The sequence below is a fragment of the Schistocerca gregaria genome, chromosome 2, assembly GCF_023897955.1.
Source record: "Schistocerca gregaria isolate iqSchGreg1 chromosome 2, iqSchGreg1.2, whole genome shotgun sequence".
In the NCBI taxonomy this organism is placed as follows: Eukaryota; Metazoa; Arthropoda; class Insecta; order Orthoptera; family Acrididae; genus Schistocerca; species Schistocerca gregaria.
The window spans coordinates 834,420,946-834,436,498 of record NC_064921.1 but is presented as its reverse complement, the minus strand read 5'-3'; the positions used below and the strand labels follow the sequence as shown (position 1 = coordinate 834,436,498).

The 15,553-nt window shown below is 42.7% G+C and overlaps 1 protein-coding gene across 1 annotated transcript in view; it reads left to right on the top strand.

Moving 5' to 3' along the window:
- LOC126336002 (agrin-like) overlaps positions 1 to 15,553 on the top strand; it is a 1,245,461-nt gene that overhangs the window by 133,356 nt on the left and 1,096,552 nt on the right. The window lies entirely within an intron of this gene.

The window sequence follows — 15,553 nt, the reverse complement described above, 5'->3', positions numbered from 1 at the left end:
TAATGGCACCAGAGACGAAGTTCTGACATTGCCGTTGAAATAGAAGCAGGACTGAAGAAAAATCAGGATACGTTAATTGGATTTTTCGACGTGCAAGAAGCGTTTGACAATGTAAAATGTTGTATGATTTTAGAAATTCTGAGAAAAACAAGGGTAAGTTATATGGTAAGACGGGTAATATACAATATTTGTAAGAAGCAGGAGGGAATATTAAGAACGAAGTGTTTGCATGAGAAAAGGTGTAAGGCAAGGGAGTTCTCTTTCGCACCTACTGCTCGAAATGTACATCGAAGAATCCTGGACAGAGACAGAAGAAAAGTTAAAGAGTGGGATTAAAATCAAGGGTGAAAGGATACCATATATAGTGACATTGCTGTCCGCAATGAAACTGAAGAAAAATTTCAGGATGTGTTGATTGAAATGAACTGTCTTAGGCGTACAGAATATGCAGTGAGAGTAAATCGAAGAAAGAGTAAAGGAGTAAAAATGAGAAAGCAAGAAACTTAACAACAGAACTGTGAATCATGAAGTAGTCGACGTTTAGGGATTCTGATACGTAGGCAGCAAAATAACCCATGACGGATGGAGCAAAGAGGACGAAGAAAGCAGACTAGTACTGGCAAAGAGCATTCCTGGCCCAGAGAAGTCTCCTGGTATCAAACATAAGCCTTAATTTAAGGAAAAAATTCTGATTATGTACGTCTGAAGCACAACGTGATATGGTAATGAAACAGTGACTGTGGGAAAACCGTAAAAGAAGAGAACTGAAGTGTCTGAGATGTGTTAATATAAAAAAAAAATGTGGAAAATTAGATGGATTGACAAAGTACGGAATGAGGAGGTTCTCCACAGAATCAGCAAGGAAACGAACATTTGGAGAACACTGACAAGGAGAAAGGTCAGGACGATAGGACATCTGTTAAGACATCAAGGAATAATTTCAGTGGTATTAGAGTGAGCTATAGAGGATTAAACTGTGAAGAAGACAGAGATTGGAATACATCCAGGAAATCGTTAACGACATAGGTTGCAAGTGCTACTCTGAGATGAAGAGTTTGGCACAGAAAAGTAATTCGCGGCGGGTCACATCAAACCATTTAGGTTACTGATCACTCAAAATATATCATCTGCCGAGTCGGCAACGGCCGGAAGAGCGGTTTGCTGCCGCGACGCTATTTCACCACATCTCGCTGACTCAACTGGCTGAGGAAAATACGGTGGTAGGTCGGGAGCGATTAGTTTGTGGCCTTGCCAGCCGACTCTGCCTCTATCTCTGTCTGTCTGTCTGTCTGTCTCTCTCCCTCCCTCCCTCCCTCCCTCTCTCTCTCTCTCTCTCTCTCTCTCTCTCTCTCTCTCTCTCGCTCCTTCCCTCCCTCCCTCTCCCCCCATCACCCTCCCCTCTGTTACATATTTAGTTGGCTATTTTGAGATCTAAGTACCGTTTTCCACAACCAGCTACGATCAGCTGCAAAATTCAAGCCATTTCACTACCGTTTTCCGAAATGAGAGTTCCGTTATGGGCAACGATCTATCCTTTACAACACTTAAGATGAATTCTGAACTGTTTTTATCACTTGAGCACGATGTAAGTCGTCTCCCACCCTCGTCCAATCGAGTTAGCGCTCCGCCTGAACTGACTTCGATGCCGCAGGCAGGGTAAACACGAATATCAGTTGTATTCAGAATGAGATTTTCACTCTGCAGCGGAGAGTGCGCTGATATCAAACTTCCGCTGAAGAGTGAAAATCTCATTCTGGAAACAACCCCCAGGCTGTGGCTAAGCCATGTCTCCGCAATATCCTTTCTTTCAGGAGTGCTAGTTCTGCAAGGTTCGCAGGAGAGCTTCTGTAAAGTTTGGAAGGTAGGAGACGAGGTACTGGCAGAAGTAATGCTGTGAGTACGGGGCCTGAGTCATGCTTCGGTAGCTCAGTTGGCAGAGCACTTGCCCGCGAAAGGCAAAGGTCCCGAGTTCGAGTCTCGGTCCGGCACACAGTTTTAATCTGCCAGGAAGTTTCATCAGTTGTCTCCATTTTTTATTTCCATTTCTTTGAGAAATTAGTCATCGGAGAAGAATGAATGGCATATCTGTCTACCTATTCAGTTTGCTTATAATTTCGTGTTAGATTCTGCGGCATCCATTACTTCGTGAACATTTACACCTCTCATCAGCACTGAACACAACGGCATTTTGTGAAAACTGCAAAAAGGTGGGAGTTTGAGGAGATGGGACCTGGATAAACTGAAGGAACCAGAGGTTATAGAGAGTTTCAGGAAGAGCATAAAGGAGCAATTGACAAGAATGTTGGAAAGAAATACAGTAGAAGAAGAATGGATAGCTTTGAGGGATGACGTAGTGAAGGCAGCAGAGGATCAGATAGATAAAAAAACGAGGGCTAGTAGAAATCCTTGGGTGACAGAAGAAGTACTGAATTTAATTGATGAAAGGAGAAAATATAAAAATGCAGTAAATGAAGCATGCAAAAAGGAATACGAATGTCTCAAAAATGAGATCGACTGGAAGTGCAAAATGGCTAAGCAGGCACGGCTAGAGGACAAATGTAAGGATGTAGAGGCTTACCTCACTAGGGGTAAGATAGATACTGCCTACAGGAAAATTAAAGAGACCTTTGGAGAAAAGAGAACCACTTGTAAGTATATCAAGGGCTCAGATGGAAACCCAGTTCTAAGCAAAGAAGGGAAAGCAGAAAGGTGGAAGGAGTATATAGAGGGACTATACAAGGGCGATGTTCTTGAGGACAATATTATGGAAATGGAAGAGGATGTAGATGAAGATTAAATGCGAGATGTGATATTGAGTGAAGATAGAGCACTGAAAGACCTAAGTCGAAACAAGGCTCCGGGAGTAGACAACATTCCATTAGAACTACTAACAGCCTTGGGAGAGCCAGTCCTGACAAAACTCTACCATCTGGTGAGCAAAATGTATGAGACAGGCGAAATACCCTCAGACTTGAAGAAGAATATAATAATTCCAATCCCAAAGAAAGCAGGCGTTGACAGATGTGAAAATTACCGAACTGTCAGTTTAACAAGTCTCGGCTGCAAAATACTAACGCGAATTCTGTAGAGACGAATGGAAAAACTGGTAGAAGCCGACCTCGGGGAAGATCAGTTTGGATTCCCTAGAAATATGGGGACACATGAGGCAATACTGACGCTACGACTTATCTTAGAAACTATATTGAGGAGAGGCAAACCTACGTTTCTAGCATTTGTAGACTTGGAGAAAACTTTTGACAATGTTGACAGGAATACTCTCTTTCAAATTCTGAAGATGGCAGGGGTAAAATACAGGGAGCGAAAGGCTATTTACAATTTGTACAGAAACCAGATGGCAGTGATAAGAGTCGAAGGGTATGAAAGGGAAGCAGTGGTTGGGAAGAGAATGAAACAGGGTTGTAGCCTCTCCCAGATGTTATTCAATGTGAATATTGAGCAAGCAGTAAAGGAAACAAAAGAAAAATTCGGAGTAGGTATTAAAATCCATGGAGAAGAAATAAAAACTTTAAGGTTCGCCGATGACATTGTAATTCTATCAGAGACAGCAAAGGACTTGGAAGAGCAGTTGAACGGAATGGAAAATGTCTTGAAGGGAGGATTTAAGATGAACACCAAAAGTTAAACGAGGATAATGGAATGTAGTCGAATTAAGTCGGGCGATGCTGAGGGAATTAGATTAGGAAATGAGACACTTAAAGTAGTAAATGAGTTTTGCTATTTGGGGAGCAAAGTAACGGATGATGGTCGAAGTAGAGAGGATATAAAATGTAGACTGGCAATGGCAAGGAAAGCTTTTCTGAAAAAGAGAACTTTGTTAACATCGAGTATAGATTTAAATGCCAGGAAGTCGTTTCTGAAAGTATTTGTATGGAGTGTAGCCATGTGTGGAAGTGAAACATGGACGATAAATTGTTTGGACAAGAAGAGAATAGAAGCCTTTGAAATGTGGTGCTACAGAAGAATGCTGAAGGTTAGATGGGTAGATCACGTGACGAGTGAGGAAGTATTGAATAGGATTGGGGAGAAGGGGAGCTGTGGCGCAACTTGACAAGAAGAAGGGATCGGTTGGTAGGACATGTTCTGAGGCATAAAGGGATCACCAATTCGGTATTGGAGGGCAGCGTGGAGGGTAAAAATGGTAGAAGGAAACCAAGAGATGAATACACTAAACAGATTCAGAAAGATGTAGGCTGCAATACGTTTTGGAATGTGAAGAGGCTTGCACAGGATAGAGTGGCATGGAGGGCTGCATCAAACCAGTCTCAGGACTGCAGTCCACAACAACAACAACAATTAAATCTGCATTTAATGTATGTTCAAGAAAATATCCGTCCGGAAACTTACTGAACTAGAAGTGATCCGTAATTGTACAGGTGAGGTTGTACAGTAATGAATCACTTAGTGCGTTGGAAACTTCTTTCGTTGTCGTTTGAACCATAGAGTGACCTTAACATATTTCATGTTATGGATGGTCGCAAATCTCCGAATAACCAAAAACAGCCGGCCACTCGCACTTAACTTCGTTCGATAGCTTTACGTTCCATGTATCAGTTGTACAACTTATCGTAGCTATGTGAAAAATATCTTTTACTTTCGTATTACACGTTGATGTGTAAATGTGACTACATGTTGAGTATTTAAGGTTTTTAATATATATGTCAAAGATTCTTACTAACTACATTTTTTAAGTCGACCGCTGTGGCCGAGAAGTTCTAGACGCTCCAGTCTGAAACCGCGCTGCTGTTACGGTAACAGGTTCTAATTCTGACTCAGGCATTGATGTGTGTGATGTCCTTAGGTTAGTTAGGTTAAAGTAGCTCTAAGTCTAGGGGACTGATGATCTCTGATATCAAGTCCCATAGTTCTTAGAGCTTACTGAACCATTTTTAACTACCTTTTACTTATTACTCAAACAGTAATTCTTCTTTGGAATCAAATGAGTTGCCAATAAAGTTTCAGAATTATTATGAAGTTCATAATTTAAAACAGCAACCAGCCGGAAGCACGGTTAAAAGTACTTCTTTTGTAAATATCACCCCTTTTTCTTGCTGCAACTTAATTTATTTTTTCCAGGCGCGTTTCATCTTTTTCTTGCTCTGAGGTATCTTCAGTGGGATCTATAACGATACAGGTTTGTTATTTTTAGATGATTTAGGCACAAGATCATTACATTTGCGTATCTTATTGAATTTTATGTGTTGTATGCTTTTATGGACGTTCAGATGAAGTCTTCTGAATTTATGGGTTTAAAAAGTTTTGGATTTATTTCAAACCATCTTCAGGTGGCTCTTACAGATTTCCTCGGTTTTCTACAGGGACGTCGTTTTGTAGCCGTTGCTGAGTTGTAAGTCCTATTTTTGTGTGGCGGATTTGTCGTACGGTTACGATTTTAAAGTTAACTCATTTTGGCACTTGTATGAGTACTATTACCGTCTCTGGAAATTGCTGTGACAAACTGCATTGTACATTTTTTCCAGTGCAGACTTTCGACATTTAAAAACATTCCACAGCATCATCTAAGTAATAAGATGGATATATGATAGATTATTTGTGTGCCGACGTTGTGCACGCTATTAACGGCAACCTTGATGAGGTATAATGAGTGTTGCGTTTCTTCTGGCTATGTGATTATGTTCATTATTGTCCCTATTGAACTGTAATGAATAGCTAATCAAGGAATTTACTTGTGAGATTATTATGAATGTGTGACTGAAACTATGTTATTCGCTTAAATTCTCCACTCTTGAAAATAGTGAAGAATATTATTCTAAACACGAACGTAAGTTTTGCACATAACCAGAAATGTGTATCTGTCACCATCCAACGTGAATTTTTGTTAATCGGAATGTTTATTGAGAAGATTGCTGCACCGTACTACCACCGATCATACGCTTTGCAATATTCTAGCGAGAGTTTCTCTTTCTACATAGTTTATTCACATTCCAGACATCCTGCAAAACGGAACTACAGTTTTAAGAGGCTAATTTGGTGTAATTAATGAACTCAGCGATTAAAACCGAAATTGCTTCTCTGCTCTCCCAATGTATTTAGTCACGAGAAACAAGATTACTTCCAACTTTGATTAAAAGACTTAATTTTCTTCACTGCTTTTCCTTATTCACAGAGCTCCAAGTGGGTTGCGTGATCGGTAATTAAATAACTCGCGTAAATCGCAGAAATCGTTACATCTCATTCTTGGAAGGAAATTAAAGATGAATGTTTGGATTCAGGTCACCTCGTGCAACAGTGGAAGCAGAATTGCGAGATTTTCAGTTATTAAACTTTAAATTCGGTAGCTATTATGTCTTTCAGAACAGAGAATGTTTGTAATGTAACACATTTAATGCAACCAAAAATCTAGAACTTACTTATTGCACTGCTGCTTTTTTCTTCCTCTCCTTTTCTTCTTGTTATTCTTCTCCGGCGTTCCTCCTAGGAGATAGCCGTTTTCGTCCTCACAGGCGTCCTTTATTCCAGTCATCCGGTCTTAGATTTCTGTCTTCCTTTTATTCCCGTACGTACTTTTGGCTTTTCAATCTTGTTCTTCCGGGTTGCCTTCAGTTTAATATCTTCGTTGCCGACTTGTGGTTGGGCGTTCACTGTCCATGCTCTTACGAATAAAGCGCTCTGTTCTCCAAAGTTTCCGTTACGGAGGACGTTATTTCCATACGCCTCCATGTCTCTTCTCTTTGTATCCCATCTTGCCTTGTTAACTGTGCACATCTTCTTATAGTCAATTTCCGTTCTGTTTTTCTCTCTAAATTCCGTTGTTTGAGGCCAAATCTCAACTCCACTGTGAAATATTCTGTTCATAGTGTCCTTTAGAATATATTTATTCCATATTATCCAATGCTAAGCTTTAGCAGCTCTCTTCCCCGCTACTGCTCCGAAACTATCCTTGTCACAAGCACCTGTGCTATCTACCATTGTTCCAAAATTACAACGACGGGAAAAAATCGCAGCACCGGAAAGTAATTGATATGCAGTAATGAAATTTCAAAGATATATTTGTCTAGTTCACATATTTTACTGATTAACATTGCAATATCGCAAGTTAATACAAGCGTGAGATAACCGATTGGAACCGAGCAAAGTGACCCAGTGGTTAGCACAATGGACTAGCATTCGGTAGGGTCACGATACAACGCCGCGTCCTGCCATCGTGATTTAGGTTTTCCGTGATTTCGCTAAATCTCTTCAGACAAAGGCCGGGATGGTTCCTTTGAAAGAGCACTGCCGACTTCCTTCCCCATCCTTTCCTAATCCGACGGGACCAATGACCTCTCTGTTTGGTCTCTCTCTCTCCCCCCCCCCCTCTCCCAAATTAATCAGCCAACCTAACGCATTGCAAATTTGGAATGCTGATACATCAATATCCTGACTTGTATCTTCATTGTGGCGCTAATGGAGCCTCTCATGCGACTGACGCAATATTTAAATAGACATGATCTTTCAGATGTAGAAACACGCCTCCAACTTTCGTTTATGTTGCATAACTCCTTCTTGATGTTGCGATTTTTTTTTTCGTCAGTGTATTTGGAGCTTTTGCATGTTTTTATTTCTACTTACTCTGCGTCAGTTTTCGCCAAATCCTCTCTCATACACACCGTCTTGTCCTAATTTTTCCCATACTCCACTTGTTATACTCACTCAAACTTCGTTAATCTCTGATCTGCAAGTGTGATGTTACCCGATATTTATCGATTCCCGTGTAGTAACTAGCCACGAACTCTCACTTTCCTGCAGGTACCAAAATTATTGTAAATATTATTCCTTTCGAACAGTCTTCATTCTAAAATTTATTTGATGCAGTTAAATGAGATGCTTGAAGCAATAACTACAAATGAAATAAGAGTCAGTGACACGAAATGATATGAGTGTAAACCGTCCAGATATTATGAACAGCAATTAACTAAATATTGTTTCTTTCGTCAGTTCGAAGACCGGTTTGATGCAGCTGTTCTATCCTCTGTCAGACTCTTTGTCTCCGAATAACTACCGCAGACTCCCCCCCCCCCCCCCCCAGGCCCCGGCCCCTTACTTTCATCCGTCACGAAATTGACAGATGTAATGAATATAGTCTGACAGTTCCCATATATCCCTTTGGAAAGCCTCTGGTAGCGTTCGTAAATCATTGAAAGTTTGATTCAGGAGTAGTGCTTAAGGTAACTTCTCGAGATAAGCGAGAGGTCTGCGTGGTGCACCGGTCTTTTTTTTTCAGTTGTTGTTAATGCGGATGGATAAGAAAAATAAACCTGTAATGCCTGAATATAGCGCTAGTAGTGTCCAGCCTGACACAGTCACGTCGTTTAAATATTTGGGGTAAGGTTGCAAAACGATATGTAATGAAACGAGGAAGTGACGCTTGTGCTAGGAAAGGCGAATGGTCGATTCGGTATATTGCGAGAGTTTTAGGGAAGTGTGGTTCATCTGTAAGGAACACCACATATAGTACAGTAATGTAACCCACTGTTGAGTAATGTTGGAGTGTTTGGCATCTGCACTAGGTCGGAATAAAGGAAGACATCGAAGTAATTCTGGGGCAGGCTGATAGATTTGTCACCGGCAAGTATTACGTAGATTCTTCGGGAACTCAATTAGGAATCACTGGAGGGAAGGTGTCGTTCTTTTCGAGGAGCACAGTAGAGCAAATTTAGAGAATTGGCATCTGAACGATTCTGCTGCCGACAACGTACACCGTGTACATTACGCGTAAGAATCATGAAGATAGCCGGCCGTAGTGGCCGAGCAGTTCTAATCCTGTCTCGGGCATGGATGTGTGTGATGTCCTTAGGTCAGTTAGGTTTAAGTAGTTCTAAGTTCTAGGGGACTGATGACCTCAGATGTTAAGTCCAATAGTGCTGAGAGCCATTTGAACCATTTGATCATGAAGATAAGGTTACAGAAATTGTGGCTCGATGTTCCCTCGCTCTGTTTGCGAGTGTAGCAGGGAATTAAATGACTGGTAGTGGTACAGGGTACCCTCGGCTATACACCATTCGATGGCTTGCGGAGTGAGTATGTAGATGCAGATATCAGGCTCTTCGTTTTTACTATTTTTCGTTAGCCAGTAACAAAAAAACAGAGGTAAATTACACTCATATATGAAAGGGATTCTATGTATCAACGAAACACGAGGTAGTGATATCATGTGGGCACCAAACAGTGCTCTGGTAAAATTATCACACGTGAAATGATGATTTGGAATTGACGCATAGCAGGAAACTCGTCATGGGGGACACTAACTGTGGAAGCCAGATTCATACATACCAGGAGAGCAGGATCTCATTATATAGATCCCAGCATGTCTAGGAAACGCGTGTAATGGTGTTCACGAAACATCATGATACCTTACCACGCAAAAACGCTGATGCCGCTAAAACGGTCCATTACCATAAAATTGGCGTCATAGAACAATTCCATATGAACATACGGTAGAAATAGCTCTCCGTGCAAGCACCCCCTTATTCGTGGTTCTACACATGGTGAGGGAGTCAGAGCATTTGCTGCATCATGCGGTGCTATAGATGTAGCAGAACGTCGAGTCGAGCAAATAGAACAGTCTCTCGAAGTCGATAATACAGTTGTCGGCAGCAGATGTATGGTCGAAAGACTGCCGTCGCCCACCAGTCAGGACTGTTTCTGCAGAGGTTGGACATCTTTGGGGATTTCAGTGCTGATAACAAACACACCCAACAACAATACTATATGCGAATCAGTTGAATGAGCAGGTCCTCACTACAACGTAATCTGAGTGGAGAACTATTTCTCTACAGAAAAAAGCCAGTTGGAGAAAGATAAACAAAATAACTGGCTGCCAAGAGATGAGGCCAGACGTTGAAGTAGTGAGAGGTGGATGGATGTCATTAAACACCATGGATTTGAACAGCCATAGGCGGCGATACATTACATTACATTAACCCTTGTTCCATATGTCGTGAAGACAACATTTCGTAATGTTGTGGAACATGTCAGTTAAACATAAGTTTTCTTTACATAATAAGATTAATTTTTTGTTTTGTTTTTGAGGACTCTGGAGACAGCAATGTGTGACGAAGCCTGATGATTATTTGAGACTGATGAAGAAGAAGATGATGATCACTGCTGCTGCTTCTATTACTACTATTCCTACAGCACTACAACAACACTGACTACGACTACGTAGGCTACAACCACACTACACTGACTACGCCGACGACGACCACGACCACGACTTCGACGACAATGATGACGTCCATGACGATGTCGATGATGACGATGACGATGACAACGACGACGATGGCGACTGTGACGTCGTCGACAACGAAGACGACCACGAACAAAACGACGACAACAATGACCATGACTTCGACGACGACGATGACAACCATGACGACGACGACAACGAAGTCGACCACTACCAAATCGACCCAAATCGACTACAACAATGACCATTACTTCGACGACGACGATGACAACCATGACGACGACGACAACGAAGTCGACCACTACCAAATCGACCACAACAATGACCATTACTCTGACGACAACGATGACAACCATGACGACGACGACAACGAAGTCGACCACTACCAAATCGACCACAACAATGACCATTACTTCGACGACAACGATGACAACCATGACGACGACGACAACGAAGTCGACCACTACCAAATCGACCACAACATTGACCATTACTTCGACGACAACGATGACAACCATGACGACGACGACAACGAAGTCGACCACTACCAAATCGACCACAACAATGACCATTACTTCGACGACAACGATGACAACCATGACGATGTCGATGGGGACGATAACAACAATGGCGCCGACGGCGTCGACGATGATGACATATATGCTGATGTCAACTATATCTGATGTTATACCACATAAAATACACGCATAAAACATTGACATCCTGTTAACAATCACTTTTTGTTGGTAAGTACGTCAAAAATATTGAGAATATCATTAACCTAGTTCAGGTCCGTCAGTCGAGTTAGCTCTCTTTGTATCACGAAAACTGAAAGTTTCGATAAATATGTTGGTATGTAAAACTTCATCTTGTAACTCCGTCAGCAATTTCAGTAGGATAAGAGAAATGGCTGAATATCTGGCATATTTGGAGCATATAGCGAAACGTTCGTTTCTAATCTCTACATCAGAATGCAGCATAAAAGGCACTGAAGCAGCATAACACTAGAAAATTGTCTAGAATCCTTTCCTGAGGAGCAGAATCGCACACAAATTTGCAGTTTCTGTGTTGCTGGATGAATGTCGGTTTGCCTCTTAAACACATTGAACAGTGCACTTCACCGTAGTGTCAAAGTACGCGCCAAAGTGCAAGCTCTGTATGAGTTGTGCAAGTGGTCTTAAAAGTACTAAAAGGAAAAAAGTTCGGCATTATTCGTTGCCCACCCTGTTCAGAAGAAAAATGCTACAGGCGAAAAGGAAAAGTTTGTGCTTTTACAATTACGAAACTCTCTCCCATTATGATATCTGTTTACGCTGTGGCGTATCGCCGCGCTTAAATGACCGGATGTTTGTGCGCTGTTTACTCTCCACTAATGGCACAGACCTCGACGATCTTCCATGAGGAATGGTAATTCGTCGCCGGCAGGTCCTGCGCGGCCGACTTATCTGTTTGTTTGCAGTAGAAATTCGTATTTAGGCGCTGTCCCTGAGACTTGGCGCGTTAGTGTTTGTCTGGGCGGCAGTTTGCGACGCTAAGCGAAGCCCGTTTAATCTCGCGGGCGACTCACAAATTCTGGCGCCAGTGGCGTGACCCCGCGCCTTAAATTAGCGGGGCCGGGTCACGCTACGGCTGGGCTGGCGCCAGCGCGCGCTGTTCTAGCACGCCAGTCCTGCTGGCGCCGGCGCAGCCGTTGGCGCTGCACCTGTTTCTCCATTGATACCTCGCACTCCGCTGTTAATGCAAGCAAGTGCTGGTTCTCTAATTGAAACTTGTAAATCCGAATTTTACAGCCGAGAAACAGTACGACCTTCCAGCTACGGTGGAAACAAGTAGTTTGAAGTCGCCTGAAAGGTACCTGCGTCAATATGAAAAATGTGCAACAACTGGCTCCCGGTAGAACTTTAATTTTGCCAGCGTAGTAGGTAACTACAATATCCGGAATTTTTTTTAAAAGCATCTATACTCCGCACACCATATTACTATCAAGGGGAAGAGTACCTCTGTGACAACGATAATTTTCCCCCGTCTCTGCTCTGTTAGTGAATAATGCATAGAAAAAACTTCTTTCTGTAAACGTCTGTACGAGTTCCAGTTTCTCTGATTTTATAGTCGTGATCATTTTGTGAGACATATGGAATCTTCTTCGAACGGACGCTCTCGATATTTCTACACCAAGCCCTTGCATGCTACACAACGCTTCTCTTGCTGCGACTGTCTCAGATGGTTGTTGAGTATCTCCGAAATGCTCTCGTACAGATATGGCTTCCTATCCTCGATTTGCTCTCGAGACACCTTCTACATCCCCCTCGAAGTTGGCCGCAAAATTCTGGGTTACCGTATACAAGGTGGTCCATTTATAGTGACCGGGACAAATATCTCACAAAATAAGCGTAAAACGAAAAAACTGCAAAGAACGAAACTTGGCTAGTTTTAAGGGGAAAACCAAATGGCGCTATGGTTCGCCTGCTAGATGGCGCTGCCATAGGTCAAACGGATGTCAACTAGGCTTTTTTAATAGAAACCCCCATTTTCATTACACATTCGCGTAGTACGTAAAGCAACATCAATGTTTTAGTTGGACCACATTTTTTGCTTTGTGATTGATGGCGCTGTAATAGTCACAAACGTATAAGTACGTGGTATCACGTAACATTCCGGCAGTGCGGACGGTATTTGCTTCTTGATACATTACCCGAGTTAAAATGGACCGTTTACCAATTGCGGAAAAGGTCGATATCATGTTGATGTATGGCTATTGTGATCAAAATTCTCAAAGGGCGTGTGATATGCATGCTGCTCGGTATCCTGGACGACATCATCCAAGTGTCCGGACCGTTCGCCGGATAGTTACGTTATTTCAGGAAACAGGAAGTGTTTAGCCACATGTGAAACGTCAACCACGACCTGCGATAAATGATGATGCCCAAGTAGGTTTTTTGGACGCTGTTGCGGCTAATCCGCACATCAGTAGCAGACAAATTGCGCCAGAATCGGGAGTCTCAAAAACGTCGGTGTTGAGAAAGCTACATCAACATCGATTAAACCAGTACCATATTTCTATGCACCAGGAATTACATGGCGACGACTTTGAACGTCGTGTACAGTTCTGCCACTGGGCACAAGATGGTGGTGGTGGTTAGTTGACAGGGAGGTCATTAGAGACGGAGCGCAAGCTCGGGTTAGGGAAGGATTGGGAAGGAAATCGGTCGTGCCCTTTCAAAGGAACCATCCCGGCATTTGCCTGAAACGATTTAGCGAAATCACGGAAAACCTAAATCAGGATGGCTGGAGACGGGATTGAACCGTCGTCCTCCCGAATGCGAGCCCAGTGTGCTAACCACTGCGCCATCTCGCTCGGTGGGGCACAAGAGAAATTACGGGACGATGACAGTTTTTTTGCATGCGTTCTATTTAGCGACGAAGCGTCATTCATCAACAGCGGTAACGTAAACCGGCAGAATATGCACTATTGGGCAACGGAAAACCCACGATGGCTGCGACAAGTGGAACATCAGCGACCTTGGCTGGTTAATGTATGGTGCGGCATTATTGGAGGAAGGATAATTGGCCCCCATTTTATCGATGGCAGTCTAAATGGTGCAATGTATGCTGATTTCCTACGTAATGTTCTACCGGTCTTACTACAAGATGTTTCACAGCATGACAGAATGGCGATGTACTTCCAATAATATGGATGTCCGGCACATAGCTCGTTGGCGGTTTAAGCGGTACTGAATAGTATATTTCATGACAGGTGGATTGGCCCGCACGTTCACCGGATCTAACGTGCCCGGATTTTCTTCTTTTGGGAAAGTTGCTGTCGTGATCCACCGATAACGCCTGGCAAAATGCGTCAGCGCATTGTCAATGCATGTGCGAACGTTACGGAAGGCGAACTACTCGCTGTTGAGAGGAATGTAGTTACACGTATTGCCAAATGCATTGAGGTTGACGGACACCATTTTGAGCATTTATTGCATTAATGTGGTATTTACAGGTAAAAAAGTCACGCTGTAACAGCATGCGTTCTCAGAAATGATAAGTTCACAAAGGTACATGTATCATATTCTAACAACCGAAATAAAATGTTCAAACGTACCTACGTTCTGTATTTTAATTTAAAAAACCTACCTGTTACCAACTGTTCGTCTAAAATTGTGAGCCATATGTTTGTGACTATTACAGCGCCATCTATCACAAAGCGAAAAAAGTGGTCCATCTAAAATATTGATATTTCTTTACGTACTACACAAATATGTGATACAAATGGGGGTTCTTATTTTTAAAAAGACGCAGTTGATATCCGTTTGAACTATGGCACCGCCATCTAGCGGACCAACCATAGCGCCATCTGGTTTCCCCCTTAAAGCTAGACAAGTTTCGTTCTTTGTAGTCGTTTCGTTTGACGCTTATTTCGTGATATATTTGGCCCGGTCACGATCAATGGAGCACGTTGTATATATATAATCTGGTGACAAAAGTCATGGAATACCTCCCAATAACGTGTCGGACCTCCTTTTCCTATTGTCTGGCATAATGCACGAACTCGATTTGGCATGGGCTCAACAAGACGTTGGAAGTTATTTGCAGCCGCCCTGCCTCTATATCCGTACATAACTCTGAAAGTGTTGAAACTGCAGGATTTTTGGCACGAAGTAACCTATAGATAATGTCCCATAAGTGACCGACACGATACATATTGGGCGATCTGGGTGGCCAAATCATTCGTTCTTCAAACCAATCGAAAAAAATTATGGGCCGGTGACATATCGCATTGCCATTCATAAAAAATTCATCGGAACATGAAATTCATGAACGGCTGCGAATGGCCTCCAAGTAGCCGAAAACAACAATTTCCAGTCAATGATAAGTTCAATTGGACCAGAAGACCCAGTCCATTCAACGCAAACTGACCCGACATAATTATGGAGCAATCACCAGCTCTTACAGTGCCTTGTTGACAATTTGAGTGCTTGGCTTCGTGCGGCCAGCGCTGCACTCGAATCCTACCATCAGCTGTTTCCAACTGAAATCGGTGCTCATCGGATCAGACTATAGTTTTCCGGTCGTCTTGGGTCCACCCAATATGATCACAAGCCAAGGAGAGGAGCTGCAGGCAGTACCGTGCTGTTAGAAATGGCGTTCGCGTCGGTCGTCAGCTGCCATAGACCATTAACGCCAAAATTTGCCGTGCAGTCCTCACGTGCATATTCGTCTCACGTCCCACATTGATTTCTACGGTTATTCAACCCATCGTTGCTTGTCTATTATCACTGACGACTCTACGCAAAAACCGCTGCACACGGAGGTCAAGCGAAGGCCGTCGGCCACTGTCTTGTCCGTGGC